Source organism: Pezoporus occidentalis, unplaced genomic scaffold, assembly GCF_034315485.1.
Source record: "Pezoporus occidentalis ecotype Australia unplaced genomic scaffold, CSIRO_AGI_Poc_V1 ctg62, whole genome shotgun sequence".
NCBI lineage: Eukaryota > Metazoa > Chordata > Aves > Psittaciformes > Psittacidae > Pezoporus > Pezoporus occidentalis.
The window spans coordinates 2,370,987-2,398,848 of record NW_026915966.1 but is presented as its reverse complement, the minus strand read 5'-3'; the positions used below and the strand labels follow the sequence as shown (position 1 = coordinate 2,398,848).

General features: G+C 46.8%; 1 protein-coding gene across 1 annotated transcript in view; it reads left to right on the top strand.

Moving 5' to 3' along the window:
* The window catches only part of FOXK2 (forkhead box K2), a 430,591-nt gene that overhangs the window by 36,942 nt on the left and 365,787 nt on the right, over positions 1 to 27,862 (top strand). The window lies entirely within an intron of this gene.

The window sequence follows — 27,862 nt, the reverse complement described above, 5'->3', positions numbered from 1 at the left end:
CCTCTTCATTACCTACCTGTAAGGGACTCATTCAAGACTGGAAGTTGAGCAAAATGCTTACATAGGTTTGCAACACAGGGAAAGCTATGTGCAAGCAGTTACTCACTGCTCAGTGGGATGCAGAATGCCACGTATTCCATAACCAGTTCCCCAGAGCACTGGGATCTGGGCATGTCCCCAGGTTACTGAGGAAGAGGAGGCTCCATTTTGCAATTACTTATGTGCCTCAGCACGCGAATCTGCCCGGAAAGCAGACATGCTCCTGATCACTCCCTGTGAAACACAGGTTGGACAATCAGCTACACAAACGCAATAAGCTGGGGGCATTATGAACACAGACAGGAGGAAAGAGCAAATTAAGACTAGCTATGACTAAAAGCACAGTGAAGTGCAAGAGCCTGAACTGCCGCAGGAAACACTGGGCTGATTACTGGAAATGTTCCCACAGCCAGCTCGGGTGAGTCACTCGCAGGAAGGTGCAGAACACGAGTCCTGTCCACATGAAAAAGTGCCACCAGCTCAAGGTAGAGGAAGCATTTTCCATTTGGTTTTAGACTTTTGCCCAGCAGGAGAAAAACTGTTCTGCACCCATCCCTAACCCAGCATTGCATGGAGACAGATGAGCTGGATTAAGAGGATACAGTCACCATTTTTCAGCCATGGGTTTTTGCTTGTGTAACAGATAGGAAGAAACAGACTGTCTGAGCCTCTCAGGCTTTAGTGCAAAACTTGAAGAGCTAGCTGAAATCACTGGGGGGATTCAGTGCTAGGCAGCCAGACTTTGCACTGAAACAGCTCAGGAGCACTCACATATTCCCCAGGTCATAGCAGCAGCAACCCTACCTGCTGCTGCATGACTACCCTGCCTTACTGTTCCGCTCCTGCTGGTCTCCAGCGGAGAGAAAAAGCAAAAAACCTCTGTCATCAAGAAAACTTTTGAACCACCAAAGCTTTGTTACTTAAGTAAACACACATCTAAGCCCATAATAATAATATATTACTCTTTCCACAAGTGATTTTGACATCATTAATCACAATTTACGGAGGAGAAACAATAGCACAATGACTTGCCCCACCTTGTACCCCAAGGGCAAAGTCAGGGGTAGAACCCACTCCCAAACGCTAACCCCACTGCTCTGCTTTTGCCTGCATCTCTCTGATGGACACAACTACTCTCAATACTCAACATTCACAGGGCTATACTTCACAGGAGATCAAAAGACAGTTTTCTGTTCTTCTCACATATGGGTATTATGTACACATGTGCATGATTAAGTGTGTGATTACATGTGCACATGCGTGCGATTAAGTGTACGGCACCACATGTGTGTGTGATTATGTGTGCAAGGTGTGCTGTGCCTTCATGGGGCTGCTGGTGAGCGGCATTTTCGGAGCCATGGCTGGGGTACAGCCATCTGATCAGCTTGACTGCACAAATACAAACAGCAAATTGTGGAGCAAGCTTTTCTACTGCAGGGCCAAACAAACACGAGGAGACACAAATTGGCTGAAGGGATTTTTTTTCTCCTGAAATACTGTCTGACAAAGAATCCCTTTCTTTGGCTGCCTGGCCTCAGAATTACCAAGAGGATCAGTCGCTTGGCTCAGAAGAGCAGGTTAATGTTTAATACAATGCTGAGCCCACAGGCTTCAAATAGGTAAGTCATTTATAGGTTCGTTCTCTCCCTCCCCCCTCTTTCATAAGATTAGTGTGAGAATTTATTGTTCCTGAAAGTGAGGGATTCAGACTGCTGGCTCGGCCTGGCCGCAGCAGAGGGAGGCACTGTGTGAGCCTCACACATCCAGCCTTGCCAAAGCAGCTTGGATCTGACCTGGGGCATGCACGCATCCCACACCCTGCACCAGTCCTGGACATCCCCTCTGCATCCAACCCTGGCAGTCCTGTGCCAGCATGGTGCTGGCAGCGGTGCAGAGCTGGCCTCTTTCCAGAGAGGCTGCGTCAACCTCCCTTGTCACTGTCTCGTGATGCCCAACTGCACGCACACAGCAGTGATCTGAGCATGGGCAGGCTCCTCCGAGCCCAGTGGCACTGCACCCACCAGGGCTGCAGATGCTGCATCACCTAGAGAAGCTGCTGAGCCTGACCCAGCTGTGATGCTCTCAGCAGCTGGTTCTTCATGGCTTAGTCCACAACACACGCTACAGTTCCATGGCAGGCACAAAAGCAGTATGTGCTCTCTCTCCCCCAGCAGCATCCTCTAGGCAAGCACATACCCAACATGTGTGGGTCCTGCACCAAGATATGCAATCTCCCACGCTGAACATAATGCAGTGATCAGAAGAGCGAGAGACAAGCACCACCAGCTATGTACAGTGGGCTGGGGTAGGGAACCAGAGGCTCAGGAAAGGGTCAAGTTGAGGGAGAGACTGGCAGAGGCAATAGCACCAAATAATGAATATTGTAGTGAGGAGGAAAGAGTAGAAAAAAGGGTGAGCTGCATGTAAAAACCTATGATCTCATGGACTAGTACAAAGCTAGACATTAGGGTACACTGAGTTGCATAACTGCATCTCTCCAACTGGCTTATTCAGCCTCTCAGACCAAGTTTCTTGGTTTCTTGTCTTGCAAAAGGGGAGGAAGGTTGAGTTCTCAGGGAGAGGTGTGGGGAGACTGTGTGCTACTCAGCGCTTCCCTGGGGCTCAAAGACATTGCCTGGTAGACAAAAGTTGCTGTTGGAGCAGAAACTTACGCTGCAAAGACCTGCCAGTGCGCAGCAGAGCAGGCCAGACCCTTCTCTTTAGGGAACAGTATCTCCAACTGATTTAGAAGTGGAAACTCACCTGTCAGGACTATAAACCACCCACATCTCCCTCTCCAGCTCTGTTTGTTTTACATATGATCCCCCAAGCTCCCTTTTCCTGACCAATTGTTCTTTAGTGGCTGTGGGGCTGGAGGGAGGATGTAAAGTTTTCCACCCTGCTCTGTACCATCAATCCATCCTGCCCAGCACAGAAAGGAGGCTGCTAAACCAGGCGCGAGGTGAGCAGTGGCACTGCACCCTGGCCCGGGAGATCATTGCAAAAGCCCAGCAAAACTCATCTCAGAGAGCCCCTGGACTCAAGGGAAAGGAAGCAGGAGGGGAAGGAGACCACACAGAAGATGAGAACTTGTGGCTTTTGGCCAAGAAAGGGTTACTTCCATTGCCCAGCACCTGAAATTGCCCTGGCAGGCACAAAGGGTGGCTTTTGGCACTGCTGCATGTACAATGGGGCCTGAGTCACCTGCATACTTTGCAGGTCCAACAGCTGGGATGCACTAAGTCAGCAGGAAAGTGGTTCTGTCAGCCCACTGAACCCATTCGCTGCAGCTGGAAAAGCTCTGTGCCAGTGGGCTGGCTGCTGACAACCCAGCTTAAGTTTGGTTCAGCTTGGTGGCCAAGACACAAAGATGCTTGTGAGAATACAGAGCAAATCAACCAGCATTGGGCACTTGCGGCACTGGCAGTATCTGCCCTCATTTCTGCCACCTTCTTGAAGAAATTGAAGTGTTATGGCACCTATGATCTCTCTTCCTTTCCCCTGCAGCCCTAATGGAGCGCTCACTCACAATGCACTGGTTGTGCCACAGTTGATCCTTACAATACCTTGGTTACTTAAGTTCATAATTGTCTTCATTTAGCATGTTGGGTCTGCCAGCTCTGAGCTCGGTGATGTCTGCCTTATAAAAACGTATCTGCCCAGAGCTTGGGGAGGGAGACAGAAATCAGTTTGACGATCAAAGTTACTTAGAGCATTCCTGGCGGTTTTGCAGAGAACAGCAGGCAGAAGTCTGGAGGACTGATCTCAGTGACCTGAAATTGCTTCCTCCAGCACTTGGGGATCATTCAGCAGAATTCACATCCAAGGAGCCTCCAAGCCCTGATTTCATCAGTAAGCACATATAAATCCTGCAGCTACTCTGATGCAGTGGGCCTGGCTCTCAAGCTTGAAATGAGGAAATAAGGGATAGGATTATGAAACACATTTGGGGGTGACCTGTTATTCATGAGCAACAAAGCCACTGAATAATGCAGATGGGGCATTCAGATGTGCATGAGAGGAGCTCAAGTCCACATAGACAGAGAATCCTCTACCTGAAATTATGGCTGAGATCCCAGTTAAATGCATGCGATGTAACAAGTCAACATGGCCCATTTACCCATCCTCAGCATCACCAGGAAACTATGTTCTCCAGTGAGCCCTTGTGTACCCAAACACACATGGAAACCTGCTTGCCAAACCCAGGAAAACTAATGCAAAGAACAGCAGTGACATAAGCCATCACCACAACTAAGGTTTGCCATACTCAAGTTCTGAGCCACTTCCTTCTTGCCAGTGGCCAGGATTCAGTGCAGCTTTCCCCTACCCTGCTCCACAGAGGGAAAACACAGATGTTCAGCCTCTCAGCATCAATTCACAATGCTCAGATACAGGAGGCAAGGCAGCTGTGTTGATCTAAAGCCTCATACATTAGCTCTCTGCTTTTTCTGAGGTTAGGACACAGCACAGCTAGCAGCAGCCAGGCTTCCTCTGTGGTCTTAAGTGCATACGGTTAAGAGGTATACGATTTAGCAGTGTGTTTCCCAACTCCTTTCTCTATGATTCCATCTGGAAACAAAGCACCAAAGAATCACAACAGCATTAGAGTACCATTATATATGGTCTGATGGTCATGCTGTTCTCTTCTGTGGACTGACGGTTATGGTGAGGAAGCAAATATCTTAATGAAGCAATTACTCATATCAAATCAGCAGGTTTTGTTCTTTTCTTCTGCCTTAATTATGAGGAACTGGGAAGAACGTCCAATTACTCAAGGCAGAATTTCATTACTGACGAAGATAACATCTGCTCAACCGCAAGGTACGTCAGCTGGCCATTTTCATAGAACAGCCTCTCCCGTGTTTAGGAAAGGGAATACTTCAACCTGAAATCAAAGTTGAAGAGTGAGCGAAACAGACAAAAAAATAAAAACTAAGGGCAATAGCCAATGCTCACTCAATAGAAGGAAAATCCCTGAATGCAGGGGAAGTCTGAATGAAAGGTCAGAAGAGTTTTTCATTTTCAATAGCCCCACTCGCTGAAAACAAAACTCTTCAAGGTGCTTCATGAGCTGACCCACATGAATACCCGCTCTTAAGACTCATTGTAAAATCCTTAGGCTGCTTTCAGAAATGCCAGCTGAGCACTTCTGAGGTTGGCTGCAAGCTTGAAAAACAAGAACAGGTCAAAGTCAAACTCTCAAACCCCTCAAAGCTTGCTCCTATTTTCACAAATATACAACCCTGGTTTATGGCTTTTATGGTCTGAGTTTTAGTTGAAACTACAAGAATGAAGCAACAACCACGGCTTTGCAACAATCACATCCTTTCAAAGTGCCACAGAAGAAACATGGATCTTCGTTAGAACCAAGTGACAATGTCACAGTTTTTTATCCAGGTATCATACATAACCCAGCTTGACCAAGGGCAGGCACTGCGGTAAGCCGCTGCCCTTGCTTATCAGGTACATTTCCACAAGTGCAGTTTAGAGAAGTGAACATAGAACCCTGGGGAGGGGGTAAAGGTGGAACAGAGCCTGGGTGCTGGGGCTCCAAAAAGCTAAGCTTACCGGTCCTGCTGCGCTGGAGACAGGCACGGGAAGCGTGGCTCTAAACTGCTGCAGGGCAGAGGGACCACACAGCAGCCATTCTGAGTCCTCAGCAGCAGCAACCCGCCTGGCTGCAGGCTTGAGCATGTGCCAACCAGGCATGATTGTTTGGCTGCTGTTGTAACTACTTCTGCTAAGAGACGTCCTTGGGTACTTGGGGAGCAGCGCAATCATGCTTAAAGCTATGCTTAACTTCCTGCCTGCCATGATTTCTAAATCCATGGAATCATAGAATCAACTGAGTTGGAGAAGACCCTTAAGATTATCAAGTCCAACCCTTACCCCAGGACTGCAAAGGCTGCCATGGAACCATGTCACTAAGGGCAAACTCGTCTCCCGTCCTGATCTCCCCTCACACCCCATGGCTGCCCCTGTTCTCCCTTCATGGTATCCTCTCACAACTGCCCCTCACTCCTCATGGCCGCCCCTCTCTCCCTTCATGATTTTCCCTTATGGCCACTTCTCCTCTCTCCTCATGATCTTTCCCTCACAATCTCCCTTTACCCCTCATTGCTGACCCTCTCTCTCCTCATGATCTTCCCTCATGGCCACCCGTCACCTCTCATGGCTCCCCCTCATGATCTCCGCTCATAGGCACCCCTTCTCTGCCCCTACAGTGGCCTACACTGTATATCTGCCACTCCTACCCCTCACAGCCACCCCTCATCTCCCCTCACACCCCATGGCTACCCCTGCTCCATGATATCCTCTCATGACTTCCCCTCACTCCTCATGGCTGCCCCTCTGTTCCCCTTATGATCTTCCCCATGGCCACCCCTCACTCCTCATGGCTGCCCCTCTGTTCCCCTCATGATCTTCCCTCATGGCCACCCCTTATCCCTCATGGCTGCTCCTCCTTTCCCCTCCATGATCTTCCCTCATGGCCACCCCTTATCCCTCATGGCTGCTCCTCCTTTCCCCTCCATGATCTTCCCTCATGGCCACCCCTTATCCCTCATGGCTGCTCCTCCTTTCCCCTCCATGATCTTCCCTCATGGCCACCCCTTATCCCTCATGGCTGCTCCTCCTTTCCCCTCCATGATCTTCCCTCATGGCTGTCCCTCCTTTCCTCTCTATGATCTTCCCTCATGGCTGCTCCTCCGTTCCCCTTATGATCTTCCCCATGGCCACCCCTCACTCCTCATGGCTGCCCCTCTGTTCCCCTCATGATCTTCCCTCATGGCTGCTCCTCCTTTCCCCTCCATGATCTTCCTCATGGCCACCCCTCACTCCTCATGGCTGCCCCTCTGTTCCCCTCATGATCTTCCCTCATGGCCACCCCTTACCCCTCATGGCTGCCCCTCCTTTCCCCTCATGATCTTCCCCATGGCCACCCCTTATCCCTCATGGCTGCCCCTCCTTTCCCTTTATGATCTTCCTCATGGCCACCCCTCACCCCTCATGGCTTCCCCTCTGTTCCCCTCATGATCTTCCCTCATGGCTGCCCCTCCTTTCCCCTCATGATCTTCCCCATGGCCACCCCTCATGGCTGCCCCTCTGTTCCCCTCATGATCTTCCCTCATGGCCACCCCTTATCCCTCATGGCTGCTCCTCCTTTCCCCTCCATGATCTTCCCTCATGGCCACCCCTTATCCCTCATGGCTTCCCCTCCTTTCCCCTCATGATCTTCCTTCGTGGCCACCCCTCACTCCTCATGGCTGTCCCTCCTTTCCCCTCCATGATCTTCCCTCATGGCTGCTCCTCCGTTCCCCTTATGATCCTCCCTCACGTTCTCCCCTTACCCCTCATGGCCACCCCAGTCCATCCCCAGCCGCAGTCCCGGTGTGATCCAGAGCGCAGGAAGCACAAGACCTTACACACGTTCACCCCCGTACCTGGGAGTGCGCGAGGGGCAGGAGGTGCCCCTTCCCCTGAGAGCTCCGCGAGGAGCACACACGGGGGGCTCTGCCTCGGCGGAGGGCGCTGGGCTGGAGCCGAGGGGCCTGCTGGAACTGGAAAAGGGAAGCAAGGGCCTGGGACTACAAAAGGAATCGACAACAAGAGCGAGCGCACAGCGAATGTGGATAAAGGAAAACCGCAGAAGGATCAACAAGAGCCTGCCTGTAATCACTACCAAAGCAATTACAGAATTAGGGAAGATTTATAACAGACTGAAGAGCTGGATACTTGGCGTGCGACAATGGAAAAGCTGTAAGGAGGGAATTCTGTATGCTGGCACAAGGCTCAGGAGCCACAAGTGATGCAGCCTCAGCAGTTCTGTCCTGTACGCAGCAAACTGAGCAGCATTTGGATGTCTTTTCTCGTACCTCTCAGCCTCCAGCTATAATTTGGCCCGGCCATCAATTCCAAGGTTTAAAAACCAAAACAAACAAAACTTATTTATGCAGAATGCTGAAAAAATATAGGGAGTGATTAATAATAGCCACTGTTTCCTTAATGCTGTAACACAGGGCAGCTTCTAGCCAGCGCTGGCAGCCCTTCTGGGAGGAAATTACTATTATCCAACTTTACAGGTGGGGAACTGTGACACAAAGAGGCTACAGAAAGCAATTGGTTTAACCCACATCTACAGTTATAGTCCTGGACTATTATTATATATATAAAACCCTCAATATTCCTGGAAACTGGTGCGGGTTTAACTGTGAGGCACTGTCACACAGCATTAGCCATCGCTTCTGTCTCTGCCTTGCTTGCGAAGGACATAATTCCACTATTATTTTCTCTTTCCTTACGCTGGCACAGCTTCATTTCTCACTGTTCTTGATCTTCTATCATTATCATTTACTCCAGAATTTAAAGCAAAGATTTTTGCCATCAACTAGCAGCAACTAAAACACCTGCACAAGATTTAGGGCAGTAGAAGGATCAGCCACTCGTTTCCAGTCAACTCATACATGAGCAAGTCTTAAGCCTAGAAGTCCAGAACTTCCAAATTGGCTGGGTACAAATACCTTTGGAAAGCTCCAGAAAGGCCAGGGGGATTTTCCCATTGATGGTGAAAGGAACAAACCTAAGAGAGGAGCTGCAATAGGCAGTAGTTTTGAAAGGTTAAAGTCAGCTTCACACAGAGCTCAGCAGCGCCAGTAATGAAGCAGCCAGGGCTGCCTTCACACCCAGCTCAAAGCTGATCAATCAAAATGAATCATCACTTGAGAGAGGCATGCAAAGAGGTAATTTAAACACTGAAACAAGCCTGCTGCAGTTCAGCAGGTAACAGCATGATTGGGCCAATATCCCCATCTCAAAGAGGGACTTAAATACAGGCTCAGGAGGGAGGGTGGAGAGCACATCTCAGAGCCATGGTGAGCAAGAGGCTTGATCTGCCCAGGTTCTTTAAGTCCCCACACGGGACAATCTTGCTGTTGGGAAGCACCTTGGAACCTGAATATCTATTTTCACCTTACACTTTGCCTGAACATATCATAAGCTTTATAAATGTGACATTTTTTTTAGTGCTGACACTAACGCTTCACAGGCAGCTCCTGTAATGGCAGCACCAGTGATAAAGTGAGTAAAAAAGAGTCATGCTGTGCAAAGCTGCTTTTCTTCTTACTGAGAAAAAGACAAGGCTAGCATTAAGGGCAACTAAGAAAATAGAGCTGGAGTTTGATTCCAAACGGGCAGGAAGTGCAAAATTATGTGGGGAAACTACTGCCCGAGAACAACAGAGGACTCTGGTCTCCTTGCAGCCCAGACCCTCAGCCCTGCCAGAGCAAGCCAGGCAGCATGAGAGGCTCCTGGCTGCTGTCAGAGATACAGCGGGTTTGGGGGCTTTAAGGAGTCAGCTAGGGCTCTAGCTAGAGCATGAATGGTTTCCTCATAGAAATGATTTCAGAGACTGGAGCAGTTTCAGAGGAGCTTGCTGAGCTGGCTGGTGCCAGGAACTATGTGAATGTAGCAGCAAGGAATGCTGGCTCCCTCCTCATCCCCCCGCGCCTTTCTGCTGCTCCCGAGACAAGGCTGTGCTGGATGAGTTGGAAAGAGTCGGTTGTCATCCAGAAACCCCAGGGGGGATCTGGCCTCCGTTTCCATGCAGTCTGCGAAGGGGAACTCTGCAGAGTAGCTGGAGGAGCGGTCACCTGCTGGCAGGATCATGGGCAGGAACACCCCTCATCTCACCTGTGGCCAAAGGAAAACAGCTCAGCTCTGAGAAGGAGGAAAAACCAGCAACTATACAAGGGATATTGTATAAGCCGCAGTGCAAAAGCCTTCCTGCTGTTGTTACGTTTTAATAACTCCCGTTTCCGAGAGGAGCTGGGCCGAGTGCTGCCTGCCGTGACTGCGAACAATGGCACCAGCTGGGCTCCGTGGAGGGTTCTCATTCACTGCTGGCCCAGCGAGCTCCCAGCCTGGCCCCACTCTCTTCCCAGGCAATTGTTTCCCTGCCCGACAGACCCATTTTCGCTCAGGTCTTTGTTGCTGACTTGCCCTCTCGTGGCTGGCCCATAGATCAGGCACTCCCCATTGGATGGATGCGCTAATCCCTGCTCGTTGCGGTCACTGTCCACAACAGAACAGTGAAGTAACAACCTCAATCTGTTTAACTTTGCAGCCACTGTTGCACACTGCTCCTTTCCCGACGAGTTCATTCTGTGTGTATTGAAGTCAACTACAAACGTTATTTCTTTGCCATCACTTTTCTTTTCCTATGAAGATAAAAGTTACAGAAAGCAATTAGGGATGCATTCACCTGGCAATAGCCTTTAGCCATCATGTTTCTGAATGGAGTACATCAGACTTCTGAAGATGAACTTCTTGGTGCGAAGAAAAGTAATGGAAACTAACAGCTTAACAAAACTGCTCAGAGATGCAGCTTCAGGATACCTCACATTTCAATGTCTGGTCGATGAACTGTGCCCCAATGGATTCAGGTCTCCCACACCCCCTTCAAGCAATTCATGAGTAGCAAATAAAAAAGTCTGTTAGGTAAATAAATGTTTCTGAAGCATTTATCAAGCTCTCATCCCACCAGGATATATCCACAGCCATTTGCTGTAGCAAACACTGCAAGTCTTACTTGTGCTGGTTGGTCTCTGTGGCCACATGAGTTTTCCTAAGGAGTCAGACCTAAGGTTGTTCATTCTGACCAAAAATACAGGCTTTTGTGCAAAATATTTAGCAGTCACCAGATGGTGCTATTCCTGCTAATAGCTACCTTTCTATAGGCATGTAGGTCATGAAGAAATATGGGAAAGTCAGCTAGCTGTGTGGTGCCTGTCTTTACAGAGATTGAGCATAAATCAGTCTGATCACTGTCTACACATCTCTGAACAGAGTGATTCTCAAACCACTACTTTCAAGATACACACAAGTGAAGAAACACATGGTATAAACGTATTGCTCCTTCAATTACAGCCAGAGCACTTCTAAATTAATTATTAGCAGCACATGAACAGTGCCTATCATTCCAAATCAAGTATCAGATGCCACTAATTCCCACTTCCTTTCAGCAACATGGTAGTAATCCATTTCAATAGGTTTTCAAAGAACAAATATGTCTTGCTGCTGAGCCATGCCCATTTCATTTACACTTCAACTTATCTAACCACAGAAGCAGCTAACCCAGTGACAAACCGCACCATTTATACAACTAAGATTTCTGGAAGAGCATCTCTCTTCCAAGAAACCATGAGCAGTTGCAAACCTTTTTCCAGAGAGGAAGAAAGCCAGTGCAAAAGCAGTTCATGGGGCTGCCAGTTATAATTGAAATCATTTTAATAATTCATGCCTCATTACCTTCCACATGGCTGTTCAAAGACCATCTCCTAATCCTTTAACCCTTTTCTCCTGCGTCCTTTGGTTTGGTTTCTTAGTTTAATCAGTGAAGAAACAAAATAGGGAATGCTCATCAGCACTTGCCCATGGGAACAATACCAAGGGGGGCTGCTGAGTCTAAGATCTTAATCCCCTTCCTCCTGCCCTCCTAGTTTCCCCGATCTGATCCATCACTGTCAGCTAAAACAGCAAAGAAAGTAGTAAACTAGCCATCAGATACCCCAGACTGCTGGCTGAAGCTGGAATTGCTTTATGACATGTATGGTACCAGTAAGGGCAAAGGGGACTCCTATTATTTAGCAGCTTTATACAACCAGTTAAGAATTGCTGGAAGCTGCAGATTTCACACTGTCCCCTTTATCTTGGAAGAGTGCTTAGGCTTTTTCCAGCTCCATCCTCTGACAGTCAGTCACACAGCTGTGCACTTTCTTGTTAGGCAGAATTGAATTTTGTAAGTCATAGGAACATAGCATTATATTTTTTAAATGGTTTTAAAGCCTTCTTTTTCCCCCTTAACCATTTAGTGAGGTAACATCTGAGAGCTATTTACTGTTTCTGTCCTACATGGGGAGATTGTAAAGAACAAAGCAAAGTGTAAAATTATTTATGGCTGCAAGCATGGTCCTGTTCACTCAGGAAATAACCTTGTAAAAACACATTCATTTTAAGCAAAATGCATATTTACACACAGGAGGTGTCCCTACTTCAGAAATTTATCTTGTATGTACCAGGGAGACCAAACCACGTGTATGCAAACATGCATCAACACGTGCAAAATAATAGCACGAACACAGTATTCCAACACCAGAAATGCCAACAACAGCAAACACTATCATTTATAACTGGTTACTCAATGTGTCTCAGCTAGCAGACGCACAGAGCTACAGATAAACCAACTGATAGCCAAATGAAAACTGTAACATGAGGAACATCGCAACCCCCATGCTGTTACACCTCACCTACAGCACACTTCAACAGCCTGCTCCATGTTGCTTGTTTGCTGAGCCATGTGCCTCCCAGCACAATACAAACCCTGTTTCATTAGCAGCTAACCAGCATACAAGTTCCTCTGTGCCCCAGGTCCCATCTGCATCTCCACAAAGGGGTGGAGAAGGCTTCAGAAGAGCTGATGCCAAGGAAGGTAACAGCGCCCTTAAACTCCAGCAGAAGGGGGCATATGGACCTACTGATGTTGAGATAGCACGGTCTCCTGAGAAACAAGCCTCAGTCAGCTGGCAGCAGAAACAAAGCAGGGTCACCTTGGGGATCTTTCAAATAAATACAGAACTCAGGCCACAGGTGATGGAAACCTGCACAGCTCCAGTGACATTAGAAGAGATTTATAGCAGCTGACCATGGTATTTTCAGTCTATCGCTGAGGTTTGTCTGCTGAGCATACACAGCTGTTCCCATGTCCTTGCTGCACTAAGCAGGGGGTGATAGACCTGCCTACTCTCTCTTTCTGTAATGTGCTTATCAGAGGAGCTACTGTGCCTATAGATGGTCCGGATTTGAGTGGCTAGGGAGGCCCCCCTGCCTTTCTCCAGGATGGATGAATGCCTAGCAAGCAGAGTAATCATTACAGGGAGTTTGATTAGGCAGCCTGAGCAGCACTCCAGAAGCTGCATGTTACCTTTGAAGCCTTAAAATGAGATGTATTGACATATCTCTCTACCTGCAGGGTGAGGACAAAGGTGATCACACACAGGCTTCTTTTATGAATAAGCTCTGAGCTGAAGCACTCTCTCCTCGATGAGCAGGGAAAGAGGAGGGAGTACAACGTGTGTGACTCATGGCAGAGCTGTTTTGGTAATGTACTGCCCACAGCAGGATGCTCGGTTGAAGAGGCCATTTCAGCATTCAGACCTCCTCCGACATGTCATGCTCCTCTCCTCAAATGTTGCAGAACCAATATGTCCAGGTGGGTATTTGCCTTCAGAACACTAACAAGAATTCTTCATTTCCTTTTAACCACTGCTCACAGGAGCAAGCACTGCCCAGTGACCAAAAAAAAATAAATAAGATTTTCAAGCACCATCAAGTTGAATTATCCTGTTTGTAGGAGGGTAAAACTAAAGGTCACAGGCATCATTACAGCTGTCTCTTTATTCAAAGCAGAGTGTTTTACAATGGGGTTTGGCCCCACTTCTAATCAGCATGCAGTACTGGAAAGCTTGGGGCTCTTCTGGCCTGGGCAAAGGGCCAGAAAGTGACTCTGGACAGAAAAAGGAAGCAAAGCCTATTCTAATTTCACTGAGCAAACCAGGTGAAATACAAAAATAAGTCAATTAAAACGCAAAGCTCTAACTCGGTTTTATAACATTCTTTCCACTGTAACAACATTAGCAATTAGTTACAGCAAACCAGGCGAGAACTGATCTCTACATTGGATACAAATGGTGTCGCAGAGAAACCGCTGCCAACATGTAGCATAACTCATGCAAAGGATCAGAAAGGAGCTGTGGATCATGGAACAGATCAGAGCAGAAGTCCACCTCCCAGTTCATAGGGGTTGCCAAACCCTTGTTCTGAACTGCCATGAAAGATTATCTGCTCCCAAATTCATCCTCCTTCTCAAAGCTGCCTGCCGATCCCTTCTCACAGTTCCCAGGCACACTGCACCCTTCAGCCTTCATCCAGCTTTATATAGCTGAATCTCCTCCAGCTCTTCCTTTCCAAAACCATGTTAAAGTCTTTTAAATGATCCCAAGCATTACCCAGTTCAAAAAGCTGACCATTTCTCTCCTCCCTCCCTGGCTGCCCCAGGCAGCTACACTGCCAACTTCCAACACATCCTGACCATATATTTAGTCTGTGGTAATTTGCTTTGCATTGTCTTGTGCGGGTTCCAAGCACAGGGATTACACATCCATTGAGGCATCCAGCACTCTGTAAAAGCCTGAGGTTTGACTCATCGTGCTGCTGCCTGAGGTTGAGTCACTGCCTTGGTCCAGGGCACTGCTGTGAATCAGAGGAGCTCAATGGCAACTCAGGGAGACAATCCACATCTGGCTGTACTAGCAGAGCATAAAGAGTAGGGTGAGAGTTACCATTAACCTTGTTCAAGGAGGGGATCAATGCAGTCCTGCTTGCTGCCTTCTAAACTGAATGCCCTGAACAAGGCACAGTCATGGGCACTTTGTGACATAAAGCCTGGGGCATGGTAGAGTCACCAGAGTCCTCACAAAGGGCAAGAAAAAGGCACTAGATAAAAATACATTTCCAACTCGGGTTCCTTCACTGCCTTTAGTGCATGAGGAAGGGTGGGTTGGGGTACTTTGTTGGACAGCAAATGGTTGAGCCAAGTGGCTGTCGCTGATGTCAGACACTGTCTCCTAAGGAATCCAACCCTTTTAATTTGCTCATTTATAAAGGAGCCAAAGCTTGCCTGTAACTGAATATCTGACAATTATTTCCCAAAGAGTCTTATTCTGCTCCTGGGCCAACCAGTGGCTGTAATCTAAGCATGGAGCTAAACCATTAGACCAGAGCAGATCAACAGTCTTGAGAATGACCTGCAGTGACACAGCACGGAGTCAATGATGGGCACCAAGGCTTGACAGCAGGCGAGGGAGAGGTGGCAGGATGGCAGACCAGGGTGGCGCTGGAGCAGTGCTTGGCACTCGCTTCCTGGGTACTTCATGGCAGTAGATAGGATTTAACACATACCTCCAAAGCTGAGCATAAGTCACTTCCCAAGAGGCAGTGCTTCACAGGCTGTTTAGACTGACCTGTGTCCTCTCTCCAGGCTGGAGATACAGGCAAGCTGGAATACAGAAACAGAGCCACCACTGCCTCAAGATTTACACCCCTAAATCTGCATGCTGTAGGTGGGACTGGCTTGTGGAAAACAAGATCTGATGTGCAGGAACAAGATGTGCTTATCCTGCAGATAGCTCTTCTCTCAGCACTGCTCCATCCACTATCAGGAATCATAATCCCTGCCTGGGGCAGCAACAGCATTTAAAGGTGGTGCAGTCAGCAAAGGGAACTCAGCATTTGCACTCCTCAGGTGGCAGATGTGTATGCTATAGAAATTACTGGCACCCGACAGAGACGTGGTAACAGCTTGCACCTCTGAAAACACATCAGGGAATGGGCCTTCACAAGGGCCTTGGTGGTGGGAGGAAACCCAGGGATAATTGCTGCTGGTCAGATCCAACAGCTCTGTAGTTTCCCAGGCTGAAGGTCTGCTCAGCTCAGAGGCAGCACATCCTAGTGTCCACCCAGCTCCAGAGCACCCTCCAGCAGTGGACCACAACGTCAAGCTGGAACAAGATTAACCCTGCCATGCTAGAAGAAACCAAAAAAGGGTTATTTTCTCTCTAGGGTACATTCCCTACAGCGCTACAACACCGATAGACAAATTACTGGGGAAATACCACCCTCTTGTGTCCAAGTTGGAGCTAGCAGGAAACGCCACACGTGAAAAATAAAGCAAGCCATCGACATTGCAAGGTGTAGGTCATTCATTATTCTTGAATTTAGAGAAATGGTCTTCAGCTGCGAACAAGGTGGATGGTAAAGGACCTGCCCTCCACAGCATCTGCAAAAGATAGCAGAGGAATGTGTGCCACTGTCACTTGTTTGAACCCAATGATCAAGAGGCTCAGCCCCACTTGAAAATAGTTAGGAGCCTACAGTATATAAAAGGTGAAAAGCACTCTGCATACAGATGCAAAGGGGATTTACCAAGCTGCAATCCTGTGGCCCACCCTTGGTTTAAGTTGTGCTTTCACTTGACTTGAGTAAGGTGAACTTGTTCTCCTTTGAGAAAGTGTTCCCCCAGCAGACCCAGGGCTGCTTCTCATGGGCTTTACAGGGGGTGATGCCTCTCCATCAACAACTGCCAGCAGCCAGCAGGACCCACCTTGTGCTGGTTGGTTCTTAGAGAGCGCTGGCAGTGTCCATCCACATCTCACAATAATTAAGGCTTCTGCACGTGGGTCTGATTTCTTGTTTCGGGGGGGTATTTTCCATTTGCCCATGGGCATTTCTGCACACTTGTTTTACCAAGTGCAGAACTAAGTATGACAGTAACTCTTCAGGAAGAGTTACTGCATCTTTCAATGTGCTCAGCTGCTTCATTTCATTTACTCTGCTCCCTAGCAGCCAGGCAAAGATATTTCCTGCTGTCCGATCCGGGATAGATTGCTCATTCCAGGAATGCACAAGATGCTATTTCCCTTTCAGTTCCCTTTGGCATATTTCTGTCCCTCTCTTACAAAGCAACAAACACACAAACAGTTTAGCTTGAGAAAACCAGGTGACAAATAGCAATAAAACAGCCTAGTGCAGGAGCACTGAGCATTCTGATTTCATCAGAATGTTAATATGCATTAAATGGTATTTGAGGGTTTCAGATGCATTTAATATACGGGGATTTGCATATCTACCACTGAGTTTTTAATCCTTGATAAATGTGTAGAATAATCAATTACTCGATGAACATACAAGAGTCCTCTGATTAAATCTCAATTATAGAGGCAAGCCTTACCCACTTTATTTATTATGACTGTTCTCCCAGCATTGCCTAATTAAGCCATATTTGATTATGGGGTGAGAAACATTTATTGCAGATATTGTGGCTCTGTAATTGATGTATATCTGCGGCCTGGCTGTTAAGCCCTAATAAATACATCTTAAACAGCTAATTATTTAATTAACAAGTCTCTTCCACTCTCAGTGTAAAGCATACTGAAGCCCTTTCATGAAAGCCCTAATAGGAATGAAGCCACTGGAAGCTGCTTCATTGTTTTCACCCCTCTTCTCCATGTACCAGTGTTACTGGGATGCTCCCAGCTCCACTGCCAACAGTTTGGAAGTAGACTCTGCTGCACAGGCTGGGTTCCACCAGTCCAAACTGTTATCCACAGTGTGGCCATCAACACCTGAACTGATGGTTTGTCTGTTACAGTCCAGGGAGAGAAACAGACTGTAGCAGGGTTTGATGTGTTTTCTTCTGTAGGGCACATCCAGCTCCTCAGGATCTTTTGCTGTAAGCATCCTACTGCTTCTGCAGACTTTAAAAGCATCCTTGGAGGTATGCTTCTCCATTGTAGACAACTGAAAGTCACGCCTACAGTTGTCTACATCTTCAGGATGAAGCCTGTCTAAAGCATTTATATCATTTGTTTAATCATGTTTGTAGACTCTCCAATTTCTCACCCATTTCTTGAAAGGTTGGCAAAACAGGCTAGGTCAAGCTATTTCTAGTCACTAGCTGGCCTGTGGTGTAAGAGGCACCTCCAATTAGTACAGACCAAGAAGCAAGGAGCTTTTGTAAGGCTTCCATGGCAGCAGCCGTTTTGTATGCAGACACTCTGGCAGCTTTTGGACATCACCACATCAGGTGTCTTAAGGTTAGTTTCAGCACTCAGTACAGCAACTTGAAATGTTGCTGAAGAATGAAGACCTCTGCAGTGTTTGCTCCTGCAACTATGAGGATCAATCTCTCTTTCCTTGTTGAGGTCCTTGTACTAGAAAAACTAACATATAAAAAGCACAGAAAGAATCTGAATAAACTCTACATATACACACACACCCACAACACCAGCTCCCAAAACACACACATAGAGCAGACACATTAGAAAGAGAGGTGTAATGACCGCTGCTAAAGCTCAATGGCTCTGAGAGTTTGTTTGTCTACAAGACTTGAAGAGCTCTAGTTTTGTCTACCAAGCTGCTGTCTTTTGCTTGTGGTTTGAAATAAGTATTGTTCTAACAGTTCTCGTTGTCTACAGATCAAAACATTCATCCTACGCTCAACCGAGTACCAAGGGCTTCTACTAAGAGCACTTGACAAGCTCATCCCTTTTTAATGCATTTGCTAGACTGAAGTAAGATCGGCTAATGCAAAACCAGGGAGATACAGTCACAACAGACTCCAGCATAAACAGCTGAAATTGGGAATTTTTCTCTTAAGAGCTAAGGAACCAACCCAAGAGCTCCTCAAAGCCGCCTGCAAAGCGAGTCTGCCTGCTTTTCCCAGGTGAGATTCCTCAGAGCAAGTGATCCTTGAAAATGCCATAATTTAATTACCCATCTGTTTCCTATCAGGGAATTCTGTGCATCAAGTTAGTTCCCCCTAGAAGCCAGAACTGGAGAAGGTTTGCAACAAGCAGCTGAAAAGGAAGATGTTAAGCACCACCCCCAGTCCCAGCCAAAGCCTGTGTCCTCTGGACCCAACCTACCCAGGCTGCATTCAGAACAGAGGCTGTTTCTCTCATTTAGTGTTTTGGATAAGAAGTCAACCATAATGTAAGCCTTACTCTGGTTACCAAATTCAGTACACAGGAAGCTGTGCACAGGCACATCACTCACCCAAAGTTATTGTTCCAACCACCTTGGTGCCTCTTGCTCTCCTTTGTGGCACATAAGAGAGCAGAAGAAAGGTAACAATCTGACCTTTTATATATATATGGATGCTGAAGCCAGGACAAACAGCAAGTCAGGTGCTTCCCAGTCTCTGAAAACTCAGGCACTGTAACATACCGCACCAACAGTCTGTACATTAAGCCACGTGTTCACAGTTTAAAACCCAGCTCAAACTGGACCAATACTGTCTGCTTTGTATCTCAAAGAATCAAAGAAGGATACTCTCTTATTTTTTTACCCTGGGCAAGTATGTGGAAGCAGCACTACTGTTACACACTGGGGTTAAACACGGGTCCTTCAGGCAAGGCAAATATTGACAAGAAATATAGGTACCTGCATCATCCACCCATGGCTGATGGTCAGATTAGAGGGCTTTCTCTTGAGTGGGTTCATCTGTTTTCAGTTGCAAGCTTATTTTTCCTAGGAGGAAGACTCCAAGTTAAAGATCTATCATTAAGACAGATCTTCAAAAGAATTTAATGAAGCAGAAATCCAAAATGCAGAAAATTAAAGAGGCTTCCGTTTTCTCCCTGGTATCTGAATCCTGCAGGCAACATCAAAGTCACCAAAACACTTCTCAGACTGAAAAATGCAGAACGTACAGATGAAAAACCTCCCTCTGATGAATATTTGATAGGAATAGGCTCAGTGTGGAAGTTGGGGAGCACACCTTCACACCCACACGTGTCTGTATGTACATGCAGAAAGCTCTGGAGATTTAGACACTGCTGCTGACATGCAAGAGCACAACCGTCAGCTTCTGTTTGCATTGTCCAGCAAGGGAGCACATCCTCCTCCTCACTGTAGCGTTCACTGGTAAGTGAATTGATCCATCCCTGTTTGCAGATCAAGGCTTTACATATGATATATTTACCTGCTCTGTCCCAAACAGCTTTAGAAATGACGCTTTCTTTTTAAGCAGATTGCACATCAGTAATATCTCTCTCACAATATCTCTTTCATGTTGCTACCAGCCCTGTACAAGAGCTCTCCTCAGCAACAGTACCTCCAAGGTCCTCTGCTCTGGGCCAAACCCTACCACCAATAGTACTCAAAGAACAGAGCAGTTCTGTTTGCCTGACACTCCTAGTTACATGCTGTGTTTTGACAACAGCTCAGTATCAGGTCATGCAAGTTACAACAAATTAAATTCCAGCGCAGACTTTGAGTTATGCCACCAGCAGGAGCCTTCAGGAACGGGTTGGGCAAGCACCTAATTCCTGGGATGGTCTAGACCTAGATACAGATAGTTATGCTTTGTAGCAGAGGCATGGACCAGGAGACCTCTCACAGTCCTTTCTTGCCCTACACTTGTATCAGCTCTGATCCTCTTTGCTCTAACTCATTACTTCAGCACCCTTCAAGATGCCTCTTCCCATGTTTTATTAACAGTCTGTATTTTCCTCTATTCTCTCAAGAGGACATTTTTTAACAAGCCAGAGGGCTCCCTCCATCCTGAATGGGGAAGCCCAGAGTGTTGGCAAGTGGTGCCTCACACCATCATAGGAGCACATATTAATAAAAATCTTTATACTATTAAACTCTTAAACACCAATACATGATCAGAAGTTTTCCTCTCCAGTACTGATGCCAACTCCTGCTATAATATCCACCATTTAAAGTCTTTGAAACATGCTTTCACAAGTATGAAAAAAAGCAAAAAGAAAGGTAATTTGATACCACAGAGTATTAAGTACAGATTTCCTTCTAACAGCCTCTGGTATTTCCTTTTCCTCCAGCTGTAAAGAATCTCATAGTAACAACTCCTCTCTGCCTTTCTCCTCAACCAGCCAGGCTTTTCAACACTGTGATGGGAGATTTAACTGCAATTTGATGTAGTAAATTGAAGAACCAGAGAGCTAAGCTTGTTGTTCTTGAATACACATCCTGTTTTGTTGCAAAGGAAACCAGTAACACACAAAAGTGGGGAGGAAAAGACCCAAGACTAGAAATGCAGCTTCCAGCTCTTACAGATTGAACTTGCTGCTGAGGAAATACATTGCCAACAGAGGCATGGAAAAATTCACACCAGATCCGAGTTGCTCAGGCAGTGCATGTGCCTGCCCTTCTGATCACATCCTTGCTGCACAGTTGAAAAGGGGCAAATTACCTCAGGGGTTAATTTAGACACCTTCTAGACAAAGGACAGACACAGAGAAAATGCTGTCAGGGTGATAACAGCTGATGTGCAAGATGCAAGTTGCAGTTGCTGCACCTACAGTGGCAATTAAGACATCACAGAGTGGCAAAGGGCTATAACATCACCTCATTTGCTTGCTAGCATGACTGAGTCCACTTCCAGAGTGAGCCCAATGCTAGCTCAGAAACATGGTGGCTGCTGGGTTTACTAGGGACAACAGGAAAATACAGCAACCTTACAAACAACATTACACTTAGAGCAGAATACAGCCTTCGCTTCCTGCCTTTTCCCAGCATCCCAGGGACTGGAGCTCTGAATCTCTCCTGCTCTTTCCAGGAAGCCAGCCTTAGCACTGACAGTTAGCACAAATTCACTGTATACCTGCCCACACGAGTGCACATTTCACACGTTTAACACAGCAGGTTACACACCAAGCTAGGTTGTCCTTCTGAGATCAAACTGCCACTGGAATACACCAGCAGGACTTCACGCACCCCTCTAGCCAGGTTTTGACCCGTAAGCACCCCAGGAGACAAGAAGTCAGCTGCTTTTCATCACTATTTCTAACCTAGAGCTGCAGGACCTGCGATTGCTAGAAGGATATACAAGAACTAAAGAAGGAAATGTAGGACAAAGCTAGAGAACATTTGTGTACAATTTTGGTAATGCATCTTTACACCTAACAAGAACAATACAGCACTTCCTTACCTAAACCCCCTGGCTACCAGCTCGAACAAGCCAGTCTCTCTTCTTTCCGCTCCTCTGTTTTATATTGCAAATCCTCGTGCACCCAAGGCACTCTCAGCTGCACCTCATTACGTGCCCATTTAACCCCCAGGGAACCTGAAGCAGGGAATTAGTTTCCTGCTGGTCTGAAATGGCCTCTGTACCCAGCTGTGTAATGCAAGGAAATTAGAGCCACTTAACAAGGACTGTATGTATAGCTGAGCATATGCAAAACTTGCCATGAAAAAGTTACTTCAAACAGCAAAGAATCTTTTAACCAGCAAAGGACATTTCAGAACTGATAATGCATTGTCCAAGCTGACACAAATAACCTGCAGATTGGTCCATGGACGACTGAGGCTGAAGAGCATTCCAAGGAACCTCTTTCATAGGAGGGTACTAGAGTGAACCTTGGGATGATCACCCAGCTGGGCCACCTAAGAGCTGGCAGCATTCAACAGCAGATCATGAGGGTCGCATCACAGATCAGAGTGACTGGCACAGTCTGTGCTCAAGAGGAGTCCAGGGCTGGCAGGCAGAAAGCACAGCAGGTCACTGCACAAGGGTAGCTGCATAAAGTAATTGCTCAGCTTTCAGCTGAGCTGAGTATTGGGTAACATTTTCCATCCCAACTTATTGAGTCTTGAGCTCACACCTGAAAGGACCCAGTACTGCAGTGAATATCCCTACTTTCCTTATAACCCTTCAAACATAACTGTTGAATGCTTTTGGGCCCAGCTGACAACAGAGCTGAGGCATCCCGGAGCTCAGTGCATCCCAGGTGCCAGAGGATTTATTCAGGATCTGTACAAAGGCAGTGCTGCTGCATCAGTAGTTGAGCATTGTCAGCTGATGTGTCTCCATGACCCCCATGCTGAGATACCGATACCCAGCAACACCTTGTCTGCAATACCCACAGAAGCCCTAAGCACAACTGTGTATGTGAATTTGTCTAGCTGCAAGCAGAGTATCTGAGCCCAGAAGGAAGTTAGGGCTGTAAAAGCCAGACTGCTGCTAATATCTGAGCTAGCCACACACAGAGGAGATGTACAAGTATCATGTAGAAACGCCCAAATAAAGTGATCCAATGTGTGAGCTGAAAGGCTCTTTCCCTCGGCAGGATGTGTGAGTGGTCATAAACACCGCTTGCCAAATCTCCACTCTCATGTCAGAGGTGCTATCTGAGCTCCCTAAACCACAGCAAAAGACAAAATCTCAGATCTTATCGTTTGTGACTGACAGAGCAAGGTGACCGCATGATAGCGTGTACTGGTGACAGAGATGCTATAGTCACCAGCCACATACAATGTGCCCCTTGGCACATGCCAGAAGTTGTACTGCAAATGAAAACCAGGCATCATGTAAAATTAGGAGGTGCTTTCTCTTATGTCTTTGTGCTAGGAAGAAGGTGAGCTCAAAGATTAAAAATCAAACCCTTTAAACTTGAAGCAATGAAAGTGATGCCAGCTCACAGCTGAACAGGTTTGATTGTCCCATCACTCTCCTCTATTTCATTCCATGTAATAACAGAATAGAAATATGAAGGACAAGTTCATGTTGGAGGGGTTGCATGATATGCAGGAGTGAGAACTGCCCACTGCCTGACTCAGCCTCAGCCTGGTCCAGGGACATCAGCTATTTAGTACCTCGGCTTCCCTTCTTTAAAATGGAAAGAAGCAGAAGGTTCACTAGTGAATGCATGATGCTCTGAGCAGTTCATGCCCTATTCAAATACCGGCCATTACAGCTCTGCCCAGATTGCAGGAGCTGTCAGAGCTGCCCAGGGCTGTGACAAGCCTGCAAGACATGTTTATGTTTTCACACAGTTCTTTGTTATGACCTGAACCCTGTGCTTGCCATATGCTTGCCATAAACCACAAGGAGAGCATTATCAACACAGGCTGGTCTTGGGCCAGCAAGGGAACTGTTTCCACTGACTAACCTGATGGCCACAGCAAGCTGTACTACAGAGTGCAATGTGGGAGAGGGACAGTGAGGGACCACAGGCCTCATCTGCTGGTAACGGTTCAGAGAAGGACTAGCAAGGCTGGGTGTGCACTGAACTTATTAAGCACCTGAGGTTTTCTGCTCTGCAGAAGCAGTGCAAAGCCCTCCTGAGCACAAAGGAACCACAATCTGCTGCCAGAATGTCACTGCAAGTCCATCTCTCATGATGGTGATAAGGCGGACCACTTTGAGGCAATTCTGAGTGGCAAATAGAAACATAACAGCTCAAGCATCCCTGCGGCAGCCTGACTTCTGTATCTTTACCACAAATACCACACTCTTTATCTTGAGGCATGAGAGCAGCCTAAGAGAAGGTAGCTGAAGAAGCATGTTATTAATGAATGCAATTGCTTTTAGTATGATTGTTCCTGCCACCAGTGTGGTGCCCTCAGGTCCGAGTGTTAGAGCTTGCTCTTGAGTAACCAGCTTTGAAAGAACAGCCCATTTCTGCCTCCAGCCCAGTGCTCTAAGACTATTTGCTAACTTGCCGTGATCATAATGGTGAGATTACCAGCAAAGAATCGAGCTACCAACGGTCGTCCTTTTGAGGATGGATCCCTCCTGGTTCACCTAATTCTGAACAAGTCTAAAAGTTGCAAAGCCTCAGTTTGCATTTTTCGTTTCCCTATGAGCAGAAAACTTCCTAGAAACTCTCTTCTATTTCCTGTTTTGGCTAAGACAGAAATAGAATTGTGCATTTCTGCCTATAACAACTTCATTTCCAAAACAGCATCTGCAAGGGAGGAACATAGAGCTCTGAGAAAAGCCTGGTTTTCAGTTTAGCCAGTTAATTTTAGGCATTAGGAGCTGTAGTTTCCTCATCTGCAGTGTGGACACTCATACAGGTCAAGTTTCTTGTTAATGGCTTTCCCGAAACCTTGAACTTGTTTCCTTTATGAAAGAGATTTGAGTCCAAAAGCTGTTGGCGTTCAGTCACCGACTGACACTACTTAAAACAGAACAGAACAGAACAGAATAGAATAGAATAGAATAGAATAGAATAGAATAGAATAGAATAGAATAGTTAGAGATGTTTAAGATCATCCAGTTCCAACCCCCCTGCCATGGGCAGGGACACCTCACACTAAACCATGTCACCCAAGGCTCTGTCCAACCTGGCCTTGAACTTTTACAAGACTCTCTCCAAACGCTTGCACTATGAGCATTACAGTGTATGAGAGTAACAGGGAAATCCACAGGGATGTCACAGAGCGCTTTTGAAATCAGGTTCTTTCCTAGAAGTCAGGGACATTAGGGCAAAATGTCACCTCAGCAGTCACCCTTCAGCCAGAGGAGAACACAGCTACACCTTAAATGTCAACCACCCGCAAGCTTGCACACCGTGAGCTGACCTTTGTGGTTTCTCACAAGACTTGTCTCAGAGTCGTAAAACAGTTATATGTAGAGAAAGAGCACCCCAAAATCAAAGCTCTCCTTCTCTTCTTTCATACAGGAGCAGAGTAAGAAATTCTGCTGTATGAGGATGAAATGATTACTCCTGTTGGTAAAGCATTGTACAAGTAGCCCCAGAGTCAGGTTTTACAACTTGTATGAGAGAAGGCTGCATAGTTTAGCCCTTCACATCTTAATGGTGGGCAATAGTGGCTCCTGAACCCCAGAGCTCGGCCAGATTCCTTGAAGAGACTAACATGTAGTTTTCCACTGCGTTAGAGGGAGGGGGACCAAACAGTGAGTTCCTAATTGCTGTTACTGATCCACAGAAAGAGTGAGCGAGCATCTTCCACTTGGCATTTGCAATGTTAGGATATTATTCTCATTACAGTCAGAAGCACAAGAGTGTAGCAGGACATTTGTGGTACCTGAGGTGGGCATCTTCTCTATGGACATGGACATGATCTCTGGGGAGAGTTTCAGGAGCGTGCCAGCCAGCTGTTGCAGTCAAATACCACCCAAAAGCAAAGTAATTGTTCTTGTGAGGTAGTAACACAGGAAGGAATCTTCACCACCCAGAGCGTTCATTCAGCCCTATTAGAAGTTTATTTACACACAGTAGAGTTCCCTCCTGTCAAGATGAAGAGATAATCGCTTGTGCAAGAGAGATGAAGACAACCCTTTAAAATGTTAGGTTTAGGACAAAGTGGTTTATTCACCCTATTCAGCATTTAGCCTGGTTGCTTTATTTCACTTTCTTGAATGAAAACTGATCTCTTACAATTAAGCCTTACTGTTGTAGACAAGGTAGGATACTCTGAGAGAGCTGTAAGATCAGTAATGTACTACCAGTGATATACCAAAAAGTAAGTTAAAACCTGTCAAGATTTCAAGTGGCATTTGGAAGATTTCTTGCATGCTGCTCATAGCCAATACTTCACTACTGAAGCATTCCAAATACTGTTAAAACTATGCATGACAATACAAATACTCTAAATCAGATGTCAGGCAGCAGCAGGAGAGTCCATTAACTAGAGCAGAAGCGTATTAACAAGAGATGTCAGGTCAAAAAAGTGGCACCATAAGGCATTTTCAGCACTTGAGAGCTCTAAACTGTGTGAAAGCCAAATCTGTCTACCAGAAAAACCCTGCGTGTTTTCAAGTTGACTGTAAGCGGACTGCGAATCGTGAGCTGAGTGCTACCAAACATTCAAACAGAAACTAAATGCCTTGGGAAACAAGTGCTCACAAACGTTGAATGCAAATGGGTTTTTCACTAACACAGGGGCTTTCAGAAGTCACCAGTCAGTAGCTCACCTTCAGCAGAGCCAGGACATAGCTTGGTCATATCCTCCAAGTAAAACTCCTGTGTAAGTTGGTGGATGGAATAATGATCACAAGGAGCAACCAGTGACAGATGGGTGGGAGAACCTAACCCCAGGCAATAACACCAATGCAGGTGTGAGAAATAAGTCATGCAGCATTCACAGCTGCTGGAAGCACGTTTGTTTGCAGGACAGTCAGTAGAACCAATCCAGTGTCCTACTGCATATCACAAGGTGCAACAAGAGGAGGACACACTTCTATCCCACATACTGCCCTCCTGGAAAATGCTTTGTGCCTCAGCTTGGCTTATCAATGTCCTTGCCACCTGAATTCAATCATGTACTTGTCAGATACTCCTTAGTCAAAGGGTGAAAGTGCTTTCCTCAGTTCAATGTTACTGAGTCCATGTGCTCCACCAGCAGTGATCTACGTATGCTGGTTGGTCACTCCAGGTTTGCAGGTAATGAAAGATCATTTCTAATGAGCCCTCCCCTTCCCAAGAGCTCAGCAAAGGCTGTTCCATGTAGACCCAGCCTCCTCAGGCACTTCTGCCATGGCTTGTACCTTGTCTGTTGTGCTTTCTCTGCTCCTAATACACAGCCCTTTCTCAGCTGCCTCGGCTTCCTCCATCCCTGTTTGGTAAACTCTGATGGCAGAGCTGCAGTTCTGCTCCCCATCCCTGGCAGTGTTCAAGGCCAGGTTGGACACAGTCTTGGGCAAAATGCTCCAGTGTGAGGCATCCCTGCCCATGGCAGGGGGTTGGAACTGGATGATCTTAAGCTCTTTTCCAACCCAACCCATTCTATGATTCTGTGACATTGTTGAGCTAATTTCCCCAGCAATTCTCTTCAAGCAGCTCATTCACCACTGCTTGGGTTGATTGTGGGGTTGATTCTCTATTCCCTTACACAGCTACAACCCAGGCCATGTCTCACTCAGTGGCAATTTCCTCAGCTAGGTTTTATTTATAAAAGCCAAAGCAACCACCTCCACGGCTCTTTCCTTTCACTGCTTCTCTGTTTCTAATCACTGTGGTCATGTTTGCCCAGTTAGCATTGCTACAGAAAGCTGATCTCTAGTGCCAGCTTGCTCATGCTGAGCCTCTGTACGTTGTCTCCCTGGGAGTATTGCCCCTCTCTGCTAAACCTGCACCTTTTCTCACAAATAAGAACGGGTAAGAAGTGATTACTTCTGATTTGGGCACTTTAGTTCCTAGATTGGTATCTAATTTGTTAGATTGTCTTCCCCAGCTCTACATCCACACCTGAGCTGGGGCTGCTCCAGACAGAATTGCTCTAAATGCTGCAGGGGACGATCAGGCTCCGTCTTGCTTTCCCTGTGCTGTGACCCTCAGGGTCTGCTCTGGGCCAGTCCCCTCTGGGTCAGGGCCTTCCAAGTGACCCCAGTGCAGATGCTGTTGCTCCCCCCAGGATCTCTGGTATTATTTTTTTCAGTGCTTAGTTTTAAAACAAAAAGAAAACAAACCCCAAACCGCCCAAACCCACACAGATT